Genomic DNA, 12,669 nt, shown 5'->3' with positions numbered 1-12,669 from the left:
GAGCAGGGGGAGGGGGGAGGCGGGAGGGGGGAGGCGGGAGGAGAAGGAAGGTGTTCTGTGCCTGGCTATGATTACAATAATAATAATAATTATTATTATTATTAATTTATTTATTTAAATCAATTTGAGGGAGGGATGCAGAGTATAGGGGATAGAAAATGGGTAATTAGGATGGAAGTGTTTGCCATGTATTTGTTCTATTGGCGAACTGGGATTTCTTTTGAGAATGTGTGTGTATTTACTTTATTGTCTATTAAATCTGAGCCATGGTATAAAGATTTTCTAGTCAGTATTACTAGGTAGTATAACTGTCAATTCTGGTCTCCCAAAATTCATTGAGAAAGTTGAAATATGTTTCCAGAATAGGCTACATTTCCTAAGTGCTCTCTAGTTCTAAATACCAAGTCTCTCTCCTGTTTTCTTCTATAGAAAAATAAAGTTCCATATTCCTCATTTATTAAACAATTACTGAACACCTAAAATATATAATGCATTGGACAGAGATCCAGGGGCCCATCAACAAATAGGACGCTCAAGTTGTCCACTTGCCGGTATGGAAGACCAACTGGACTTAACAATCAAGCAAGCACATGAGGTTTAGCCTGAGCCCTGGAAGCTCTGAAGGTGGATGCCCCCCAGTCCAGAATGCAGAAAGAGCTTCCTTGAGCACAGATGAGTTAAAGCTAACAGTAGGCTAACTAGGACTTTCCTGGGTAGACCAGAGAGGGGAGGTGGAGTCAGGCAATCCAGAGCAGACACTGTAACAATAGTTCCATGATTGAAGATGGCCAACATCTCTGGCTCCTGAAAGTTCAATATTTCAGTTCTAGTTTCACTTCCTGCTTTTCCCGTGTATTTTTCTTCTTGAAATTTTTTGGTATACCGTATGTGATGTTATTACAGCCTGTGATTCACTGAAGAATGATATCCTGGACTTACATCATATGCAAAAGCAAAGAGGGTTTATTCAGCTGAATTTCCTGCATGCAGGTGTCTCCCCATTTGTGAATGTGACCCCTTGTTTTACTGTTAGTTGGGGGAACTCTAGAGAGGGATATGTGCTTTTTTACCTTGACTGGTTAGCTCTGTCTCTAGTGTCTGACTGATTCTACAATTGGTTAGGCTCTGGAAACTTCCCAGGGGGTGGCTTACTCATTCTAGCTACCTATTCTTACTTCAGGCCAGATGACAAGGTGTTCTCAGACTGGCTGCCTGTGGCTGTGGTTGGCTGACCACAGATTCCTGGATCTGGGTTCTCATTTCTGAGAAACAGAAATGTAGGCCTAGTCTCCCAAACTGCCAGTTTGCAGCCTGTCATGGAGTCAGCCTGGCTCCGGCAAGTCAGTCCTCTCAATGTTAAATTCCCAACAGCTCTTTAAAGTAAGAGCTATGGGGCTTGAAAGAGGGCCCTTGTCTACAGTTCATGTCTGTGCTGGATAATCTGTGTCAACTTAACACAAGTTACAATCATCTCAAAGGAGGGAACCCCAATTAAGAAAATACCTTCATCAAATCCAGCTGTAGGCAAGTCTGTAGAGCATTTTCTTGATTAGTTGTTGATGTGGGAGGACCTACCCTTTGTATGTGGTGCCACCCCCAGTCTGGTGATCCTGGGTTCTATAAGAAAGCAGGCTGAGCAAGCCATGGGGAGCAAGCCAATAGGCAGCATCCCTCCATGGCCTCTGCATCCATCAGCTCCTGCCTCCAGATTGCTGTCCTGTTTGAGTTCCTTTCCTGAGTTGCTTCAGAGTAGACATAAGCCCTTTCCTCCCCAAGTTGCTTTTGGTCATGGTGTATCATTGCAGCTATAGTGACACTAAGACAATGTCACCCCCACCTCCTTCCCTTCTATACACACACCGCACACTTAGCATTGCTGTATAATTCTCCTGATAAGGAAAGGGGGTGCTGCAGAATGACCTTCCCGATGCCGTCTGTCATCAGGGCTGCACTCTGTCTGGCACTGGTTTCTTCCTATCTCCCTGTGGGGATTCAGAGCCCCATCCTGGATTCTAGCAGAGCCCAGCTGTCTTCACCAGACTTCTAGAGCCCATGTTGCTTACCAGAATGTAAGACTCTCTTGTGCTCATTTCCATTTTATCGTTTTACACCTGGTAGGTAGTTCAGGGGTGGCCCCAAGCCCCTGGCTACCCTGGTAGCAGCCTCCAGTGGATCTGGCAAGCCCATCATCAAGGTGGCACTTCCTGTTTCTTTTCTGTTGGGTGGCTAGCCCTTAAGGAGCCACCTGCCTTAGTCCTTTTAGAGTCTCCACTGCAGAGTTCTGGTTGTTACTAGTTTGCCACAGGTAAGCAGGCCCAGTCATTCATGACTCTAGGCAGTAGAACCACCCACTCTAGCCCCCAGCCCAGGGCTCAGAAAACTCTATCCAGGCCTTGCAACTAGTAAATAGCACAGCACTAATAACTGGGATTTGTAGACATCGTTTAGATGAAAATATATAATTCATGATTATTTTACTTTCATTATTTGAGAAGCTTTGTCATCCACAGAGTGACATGTCCCTTCCTGGTCAAGACACTTCTGTAATGAGGACGTTTGACCGTGGTGAAGCTCACCTCATCTACAGACTGCCAGAGCTGTAAGCCAAGTGACTGAAAGTCACAGTGATTAGATCAGCATCTACAAGTGAATCTGACCAGATCTCACCTGCTTCCCTCCCCTAAGAGGGACAGGGAACAGGCTGTACATGGCTGCAGGCTTTCTATGTCCTACACTCTCAGCAGCCTGGGCCTGACTGCTCAGCATGCTGCAGGCACTAGGACAGTGGAAAGCACTGACAGTTCCTTCTAAAGCCGAGAAACTCTGAGGAGGGAGACGTTAGAACCCAGGCATCCCACGCCCTCACAGGTCAGGGCACCAGCCAGCCACACTGGACTTGTCTTTCTCTCTGTTTCTGATCTCTGGCCCAATTCACAATGGTGGGGGGTGGGTCCCCTAACCTATCCCCACTCCCTGCCACCTAACTAGAACAAAACCACTCAGCCATTTCCTTAAGAAGCCAGGTTGCAGAAAGGCCACGCTAGGAAGAGATGCCAGGGAACATTAGCTGTCACACTTTCTCACATGGTGTCACAGAAAGGTAACCTGATATGAATTCATAATCTTAACGCCCCATCTTACTTAGTCTTGCTCAGTGACACAGGAGCATGAACAGAGCTCTGAGAACAGGCTGTTCCTACCATATCTGAGAAATACCTAAGGGCAGGGGAGGGAGGAGGGGGAGGGAGGAGGGAGGAGGGAGGAGGATGATCAGTAATGCAAATATTTTAAAACTCCACGGATCTGAACCCTAATAAAACTGCTATGTAAAACACACTGAAAAATGTGAAAGAGGGCCAAATGTACAAGGAAAAGGAGAAGAAAGAAGAGGGAAAGAAAAGCAATTGTTTCCTAGTGTTGTGATACACAGCACAAGGGAAAGACACCTAGGAGGAAAAGGGCTTACTTGGCTCACAGGCCCAATCTCATCTGAAGGGAGCAGAGGCAGACCCCGTGATGCAAGTCTCTCACTGGCTCCCTCAGCAAGTTTTCATAGACAGCCCAAGCTCACCCTACTCAGAGATGATAGGGGATGATAACGCCCATAGTGGGCTGGCCCTCCTTCATGAATTACAAACCACAGGGTCTGGAGACGTGGCTAGCTAGCTCTTCCAGAGGACTCAGGTTTGATTCCCAGCACCTACATGGCAACTCACAACCATCTTCTACTCCAGTCCCAGGAGCTCCAGTGCCCTCTTCTGGTTTCTATGAGCACAGATACACACAGTACACAGACATGCAGACAAAATTACACCCACCACATAAAATTAGAAACAATTTTAAAAGAAGAGAATGTTCCACAGGCCTACAGGCAGTCTGACCTAGACAATTCCTCAGTTGAGGTTTGTTCTTCCCAAGAGACTTTGATTTGTATAAAACTCACAAAAAGGAAGGCCCACACAAGGCCTCCTGTATCCTTCCATCCTGTGTGCCCAACAGCTAAGGCACCTCATGGAAAACACTCATCACCAGGGGCCTCCCACTAGGGCCTACAGAGAGAGCTTTGTACGCAACTATTTCCTCAATCTTGTGGGTAGGTACGACCAGCCAGAGTAACAAAAAGTTATCTCAGGTCAACACAAAAAAGCTCTGAACGCAAATGAAAGTGGGAGCTGAGCCCACCCGCCCCACAATTCCTGAACAGTGTTAAATGGAGTTTGTTGGGCTCATTCTCGATGAGAAGAACTTGAGCTGGTACCAGTGGATTCTCATGTTGTTTGTTTATTTGTCTGTTTGGTTTTTTTTCTCCTATCTTTGAGGTGAAGTCTCTCGTAGTTCCTGCAGGCTCTGAATTCATAAGCAGCTAAGAATGACCCTGAACTTTTGATGTGCTTGCTACCTCCATTTTTCAGGTGCTGGGGTGACATGTGTGCATTATCACATTATCACATTATCACATCTAATTGATGATGTGCTAAGATTGAATCTGGGGATTCGCGCATACTAGGCAAGCACGTTTCCCAACTGCCATACATCTTCAGCCCAGGGTTCTGTCTTCTCGTTGGCTTTTATTAGTTTCCTGCCTCAGGTTTTGGCACTGTTCAAACCTTTGTAAAGAAATTGCAGGATGGCCAACGCTGCCAGACAGCCCTCAGCATTAACATTTTCTGTGCAGCAGACCCGCAGAGAGAGCACTAAAGACAAAGTAGGTCTGAGTGTTGAGCAGCCATGAGTGTTTGAGCTATGGGTGTGTATGGCTGCACAGCCATCTCTTCAGCTGTAGCCATCGTTTCCACGCTGAGTAAACAGTCGCGGTGCAGAATGTGCACTTTAAGCCTCGTCCCACCATATTTAAGGTGGTCCCAATCCACAAACAAAGCAACTTATAAACCCAGCCTGCAAAAGACCTTAAGGAGAAGTAAAAGGAGTGTTGTTCAGAACAACACACACGCCCTTGGATATGTGATTACTCAACCCAGGAAAGCCAGGCTTAGCTAAAAATCAGAGAATTAAAATAGGTGGAGACGTGCGTCAATTCCAAGCTAAAAGAATGAATATCCAGCAGGCCAAGGCCAGGTTAATAGGAGATCAAAATCCCTGAAGGAAAGGAATGAGAAGGTAGTGCTCATTGCAAACCAGATAGCTCCATCGAATGTGTAGGTCTCCAAATTAATCATAGAATGAACTGGGGGGGGGGGGGTCTATGGCTCACATGTCCCAATCATAGTCCCTCGCTGAGGGCAAGCCATGGCGGGAACCCAAGTAGCAGTGGAGGCAGAAGCCATGCACAGCTGTCTACAAGCTTGCATTCCTGAAAGATGTGCCTGGCTAGGGATTAGGGTCTACCCTGAACCAGAGGACTTGGCCTTTTTCTAAGGATGCATATAGGAGACACAATAAAAGATAATTGTTATTTTTAAAGACATCTTTTGTAAGGTGGTAATTCCTGAAGCGTAGACTCGGCCTTCAGAAAAGACTTGAAAACATTTGTGAACACATCTGTCCCCCAGTGTTCCTGAGTGCTTCCTTCCAGTAGTCAACTAAGCCTCAGGTTTTCAGACCTCCCGAATATTTCTTCAGAAGGCAAATGCCAGTTTACTGTAACTAGCAGCCTGTTTTATATTTTATCTTTCAATGGTCTTTCATTCTCCCTCACATAAAAAGTTCTGTGAAGTGAGCGGTCATCGAATCTACATTCCTTCCGGTCTCCATTGATAAATCCTCTAAGTATGCAACGGGCACCCAGAACAGTCCAGTGGAATCTTGACACCACAATGCATTAAAAAAAAATTAAGTCCTGGATGAAATCTCTGCTCTGAGACATTACTGAAAAGATTTCTCCCAGATATAATTGTGACTAGAAGCACCCGGTTCTACAGAAGAGGGAATACGTCCACTTCCATGGTACACCACGCAGAACTTCCCTGCCACTGTCTCGAGATGTGGACACAGCTTAGTGTGTTAGCTCACCCTATCCAGGGGCACTCTTTCTTCGTTTCAGTTCTAGGCTAAGCTTGGAATCAGGAAGGGGAGGTTCAGACTGCGATTGTGCTTCATTGTGTTCGTGTGGTATCCTCGACTGTAGAAGCTGAGAAGGCCTGCTTGCTTACCCAGAGCACCCACGTCCCTGGCTCTCTAACCAGGCCTGTTTGGTTCTCAGAATATATTACCTGAGTATTCCAAATGTTTCTTCATAGACTTTGTTGTCTGTGTGCTTTATTCTTTATGGAGAGATATACTCAGAATATGCCTCTCTAAAATGTATTACTTTGGCGTAAGAATTACTTTGAGTGCAAGCCAGCAGAGGAGGAGCCCTCTGCCTTCCCCTGTGGACTTCAAACAAAGACCTTAGCTGTCTTGTGAAGAGTCACCTCACCTCCCATACCAGGAAGAGGAGGGTAGCTATCAACAGACAGGGACGTCCAGTGTGTCTGCATAAACAGGCCTCATGGAATAAATTGCTACCACTCATTCCTCATAAATACCTCCCATATTTACTGCCAACCATCTCTCCTTCCCTTGGCCATTTCTCCACAATTTATCACCAGTTGTTAAAATGGTTAGCCCAGAAGTTTAAATATTCCTTTAGTCTTCCTTCCTTCCTTCCTTCCTTCCTTCCTTCCTTCCTTCCTTCCTTCCTTCCTTCCTTCCTTCCTTCCTTCCTTCCTTCCTTCCTTCCTTCCTTCCTCCCTCCCTCCCTCCTTCTCTCCCTCCTCCCCCACCTATTCCCCCCTCTCTATCTTTTTGTAGAATCCCCATGCATATAAAATTAAATTTCAAAATGCCTTTTGTTCTTAATCTGTCCTCTCTAGGTTTCATTTGCCGGGCTCAGCTGAAGATATTTAAGAAGACACAACAAAAGCTTTCCCTCCCCGCCCCCAAACAAATACGGTGAAAACCAAGTTTATGTTCCTGTAGATCATGCACAACAAGTCACCGCTGCATCCTTTTGGGACTAGAGAATAACAAACTTTCTGGCCCAGGCTCTTATCTCCTTTCTCTGTGACCAGATCATCTTACTAGAAGACTTCATTTTATGGAAGGAATTCATTGTTTCAATGACTTTAATCCCAAGACATGCAAGTCCCTCTTTGGTTTTGAAATTCCTCCAAAATGCTAATCTGGCTTTAATATCTCTATAGCCTTTCCCTTACTGCACTGACTTGCAGTACCTACTCCCTCTCTTCTGTCTGAAACTATAGTGTTTGCTTCTTCTCTTACTCCCATCACGTGACCATTACACACTTACAAGGAGTTATAGTGCAGTCGTGATGGAGATCACAGCCTGTCAGCCACGCCTTGAAGAAGGGGCCCCCGAGGGGGTACAGTAGAGGGTCACACTTAATAAACTCCTGTATACAGTGCACTTATGCAGAGGGGGAGGCCAGGCCACACCTCCCTGAGAACGTCCATCCCCCAGGATTCAGACCTCTGTCTTCTGCCAAGCAGCTGGCCTCTGGCATCCATTGTGCAGTCTGATGAGCGGGGACCCTGGCTGAATTATTCTCTCTAGCTGGATGTCTGGGATGTCCTTGGAAATCAGTGAGAAGCTTGCTCTTGCTTTATAGTCAAGTGTGTGCTTTCTCTAGGACTATGAATGACACTTCATACAGTGATTCTGATTTTTTATGCAATTCAGTACAGCAAAGATTTTTTTATATATACAATTTCTGCTTCTGTCAAAGACAATGAGCTCAGATCTATAGCTATAAAAGCAATCTTGACAAAGATCCGATATGAACTCCCCCTTTTCAGGGAAGGTACACTCTGTGGAGAACAGAGTGGTGAAACCCATTTTTAGGACACCATTTCAGAAGCTCAAAAATTATGCTTTAACATATTTCAAATTAATATAAACCAAAGAAAGAAAAGAAAAGAGATAAAAGGCAGGAGACACTGTAAAAACTTTTGAAATATGGCAAAGAAATGTTGCTTTCTCTATGGCTGGGTCTCAAGCAGTCAGCACAGGATATAAAAAGCTTTGCATTACTGCCAGTATTAAATCAGTCTCCAAACTGTATGTGCAGAGACAAAAAGATGCATTTTCTGCAGCAAATGGGGGTGAAAGAATGTACAGTCCCTTCATTGCTGCATGCACTTGGGAGTCTGAAGCTCAGGCCTTGGCTTCTTACAGCAATTCTTAGTGAACAGTATATACAAAGGCAGAAAGAGCCACACTTGCCTTATCACGCCATGGGGGATGTCATAGTCTGTCTCGAAACAATACAGGCCAAAGGTTCAGAGGGAGTGGGGAGTCTGACCCCAAGCAGTTTCCTCTCCTTGTCATTTCGACAGTCACATGAACTCCAGAGAAGGGGTTTTCTTGTCTAATTATTTCTAACTTTAACACTCAGGGAGTTGGTCTTGCTGGAGATTAGGATGCACTAAATATATCCAGAGGACCCTTGCTCTAAACAAGTCGAGGAGACGCAGACTTTCTCCTTTATATGGGGCAGCAGAGGACGATGCCAGGTCGGGCAGCAGAGGGAAGGAAGGTCAGAGTAAAAACCCAGCAAGCATTTTAGTGTCACTTCCACGGAGGCAGCAGCCTCAGGGACCTTATCATATCCTCGCTGATGACAGAACTTGGCCTGAACACAAACCATTCACTGAGCCCAGGTCAGAGTCAGCGGCCCCAGAAACCCAGAGCTATAAATAACCCCCCAGCACTGATATTGAGTGCTTATCACTAATAAGCAGGATACCGCATCCCCCCAATGCAAAGAGGACTTCCAAAGGATGTAGCTTACTGAGCTTTTAGGATTAGAAAAAAAGTCCAAAAACATCCCTCCAAAGAAGTAACATTCTGGCCTATCTCTGTGATTCTTGCACACTTTGATTTCTTAAGATACTCCCTGCTTGGAAATTCATGGGCTCCTGCTCTTGCTTCCATAGGCGGTCAATGTGACCCCACATGTAAACTCATAATGGGATGATGAATCTAGAGAGCCGTGTGTCCCTCCCAGGACCTGCTCCCCCACACACACAGCAGGCGCCTGGACCTGCCGAGCCCACAGCTCACAGGCTACCCTAACAATTACAGACTGTCAAGTCTGCTTCCCATCCAGAGGCCCAACTGCCCCCACACAGAGACCACCAGCCGCAGAGTCCTCCACAAACAGGTTTCTGTTCTCTCCTGTCATTCACTTCTCTGAGCTGCAAGCATTAGAGAGAAGTTGTTCTTGTTTTAGACATAAATTCAATTCCAGAAGCTATGATTAAGAATAATTTTGCCTCCATAACTCATCTTCCGTGGGAGCAGAGGCCAGCTGCTTAGGATATGGGCTGAGAACTCTAAAATACTTCTCAGAATTCGAGATGACTTTTTCGTTGTCCTCAGAAGGCCTTTAACACCTCTACGTGTGTGTATTTCTGGGCGTCCTGTGTATTCTATACCAAGCACTACCTACAAACCCCTTTTGCTGTTAAGATTCTTAGCAAGCAGGTAACTTCGTTGGCATCTCATTGTTCATCTAAGGGAGGGGAAAGGGGCCTCAAGATCTCTGGCAATCTGATTTGTTATGATTCATTCACTTTATTTAGCCAGTCCTTAATATTCCAGTGAGTAATTTCCAAAGCTCTGGGGGAGATTGTTGAGTCACGCCGGAATGAAATGCAATTATGATATTGGAGAATAATGACTTCTCCATGGATAAGAGTGGACTGAGCCGTGTGGAGGAGGGATGGGAGGAGGTGTGGGATGAGAAACCCGTCATCACATTCATAGAGATGGCTCATCTTCAGATAATAGGCAAAGTTAGGCAAATCATTGTCACATAACGCATGGCCAGCTGCAATCAGAAATATGCTTCTTCTTTTCTTCTTTTCTTCTTTCTTCTTTCTTCTTTCTTCTTTCTTCTTTCTTCTTCTTCTTTCTTCTTCTTTCTTCTTCTTCTTCTTCTTCTTCTTCTTCTTCTTCTTCTTCTTCTTCTTCTTCTTCTTCTTCTTCTCCTTTCCTTCTCCTTCTCCTCCTCCCCGTCCTCCTCCTCCTCCTCCCCCTCCTCCTTCTCTTCCTCCTCCTCCTCCTCCTTCTTCTTCTTCTTCTTATTTATTAGATATTTTCTTTATTTACATTTCAATTGTTATCTACTTTTCTAGTTTTCCCTCAGAAAATCCCCTATCCCTTCCCCCCTCTGCCTGCTCCCCAACCCACCCACTCCAGCTTCCTGGCCCTGGCATTCCCCTATACTGGGGCATAGAATCTTCACAGGCCTAGGACCTCTCCTCCCATTGGTGACCAACTAGGCCTTCCTCTGCTACATAAGCAGCTAGAGCCCTGAGTCTCACCATGTGTTTTCTTTGATGGTTTAGTCCCAGGAGCTCTGGGGTTACTGGTTAGTTCATATTGTTGTTCCTCCTATGGGGCTGCAAACCCCTTCAGCTCCTTGGGTACTTTCTCTAGCTCCTTCATTGGGGACCCTGTGTTCAGCCCAATGGATGGCTGTGAGCATCCACTTCTGTATTTGTCAGGCACTGGCAGAGCCTCTCAGGAGACAGCTTTATCAGGCTCCTGTCAGCAAGCTCTTGTTGGCATCCGCAATAGTGTCTGGGTTTGGTGGTTGTTTATGGGATAGATCCCGAGGTGGAGCAGGCTCTGGATGGTCATTCCTTCAGTCTCTGCTCCAAACTTTGTCTCTGTAACTACTTCCATGGGTATTTTGTTCCCCTTTCTAAGAAGGATTGAAGTATCCACACTTTGGTCTTCCTTCTTCTTGAGTTTTGTGTGTTTTGCAAATTGTATCTTGGGTATTCTGAGCTTCTGGGTTAATATCCACTTATCAGTGAGTGCATGTGTGTTCTTTTGTGATTGGGTTACCTCACTCAGTATGATAACCTCCAGATCCATTCATTTGTCTAAGAATTTCATAAATTCATTGTTTTTAATAGCTGCGTAATACTTCATTTTGTAAATGTACCACATTTCTGTATCCATTCCTCTGTTGAGGGGCATCTGGGTTCTTTCCAGCATCTGGCTATTATAAATAAGGCTGCTATGAACATGCTTCTTATGAGAGCTGCCTGCCACCATTTGGCAGAGAGGCCTTGGAGTCATGGTGACAGTGGATTGCTTGGGCTTTTGGGTGATCAGCAATGCCTGAGTGCAGTTCAGCTTGACAGCCAAGATAGATGTGTAAATGTTCCAGACCATTCAACACAGAGATAGTGACTGCCAGGATGCATCCCAGAAGCCACCCTTTAGGTACTCACAAACAAAACATACAAAGACAGCACTCCCAAAGCCTCACTGGTAAGCCTGAATTGAGAGGCTTGTCCACGGAGGAATAAGTCTGCCTACTATGAAGAGTTGTGCACATCTGTAGGGACCCCTACAAAGAGGACCTTAGAAACTCACAGGAGACTAAGGCCAGAGTGAGATAGACTGAGGGTCTTAAAGACCTGGGATCTCAGAGCAGCCACTTGTCACCACATCCAGGGCAGGAGGGAACAGGTCTACCTCCCAGGTCTTCTAATGAGAGAAAGAAGCTCTGAGACTGGAGAGGACACTCCTTTGGCCTGACCCAGGCAGGTGTCAGTGGGGGGAAAGTGATCTTTCCAGTGGCCTGTGCTAGCCTCCCAAGATATTAGGCACTCTCGACCCTCTAAAAGCAGCTTTGTTACAGAGCTAGATGCCTGGTGTATCCCTCAACAGCATAGAACATGGTTCCATACTTCCACTTCCTGAAAAAGCATCACACAGGAGTGTGGAAATACGTCACTTTCTAAAGCCGGCTGGTAACAACATGTTAACAAGTGAACCAGTCAAAGAGAATGCACCGTTCACAAACAAAACAAGATAATCTATCTCTTCCTGAACACAGACATCTCCTTTCCCATCCTCAGTTCTTTTTCCAGAAGGGGGAAAAAATTGAGATACTTTCTCACTTTGTAGCCCAGGCCAACCTGAAACTCATAGCAATCCTCCTTCCTCAGCTTCCCAAGTGCTAGGATTATAGAAAAGTACATTTCACCAAATCCAGAGCAATCAGTCTTAAGTAGCTCTGCTTTTAGATCTCCAATAGCATTAAACTACACAACACTTACAGGTGTACGTCTGACTTTACGAACTTCAAGTAAGGATCTGTACCCTCGCATACTTTCCCGAGCCTGCTACGTCTATGTTTTACCTCCATTTTTTTCTAGGTTACATTACTATATTAAGGGTTTTGCTAGTTAAAGGTATAACTTTTTAAAATGTGCACTAAGTGTTCCTTTCTTGACTCCTCTGTGGTTGCCATTAGCGACCCATTTCTCGTCAGTAAGACAAGGAAGAATCCAGAGCTATGAGCCTCTGTTCTCTCCCCAGTCCAACTAGCCAGCTGATCAATAGCTACCACACAGATAGCAATTGCTAAAGACTAGGGCTACGGAAGTCTCTTCTGCTAATACTCGAGAATTGGTCTTGGACTGAGCTAACACAGGTTGTGGGCATTGCATTCTCTTCTGCGAGCTCATTCTGAGCCCCTTCTGTGGTGCCAGGCATCGTGGAATATATTCAGAGTTCAGGAGGGAGTAATTGATCTTGGGGCCTTCAGGAACCAGCCAACCGGGAATCAGATGGCAAATCAATAGTTTGAATCCGTGGGGAGCGGCAAGAGCTGGAGGGGGCTCCTAGCTGCACAGCCGTTGTACATCTCCCTCACTCAAGTGGGATGGGACCAATGAGAGAGG

Source organism: Mus caroli, chromosome 10, assembly GCF_900094665.2.
Source record: "Mus caroli chromosome 10, CAROLI_EIJ_v1.1, whole genome shotgun sequence".
In the NCBI taxonomy this organism is placed as follows: domain Eukaryota; kingdom Metazoa; phylum Chordata; class Mammalia; order Rodentia; family Muridae; genus Mus; species Mus caroli.
This window is presented reverse-complemented; position numbering follows the sequence as displayed.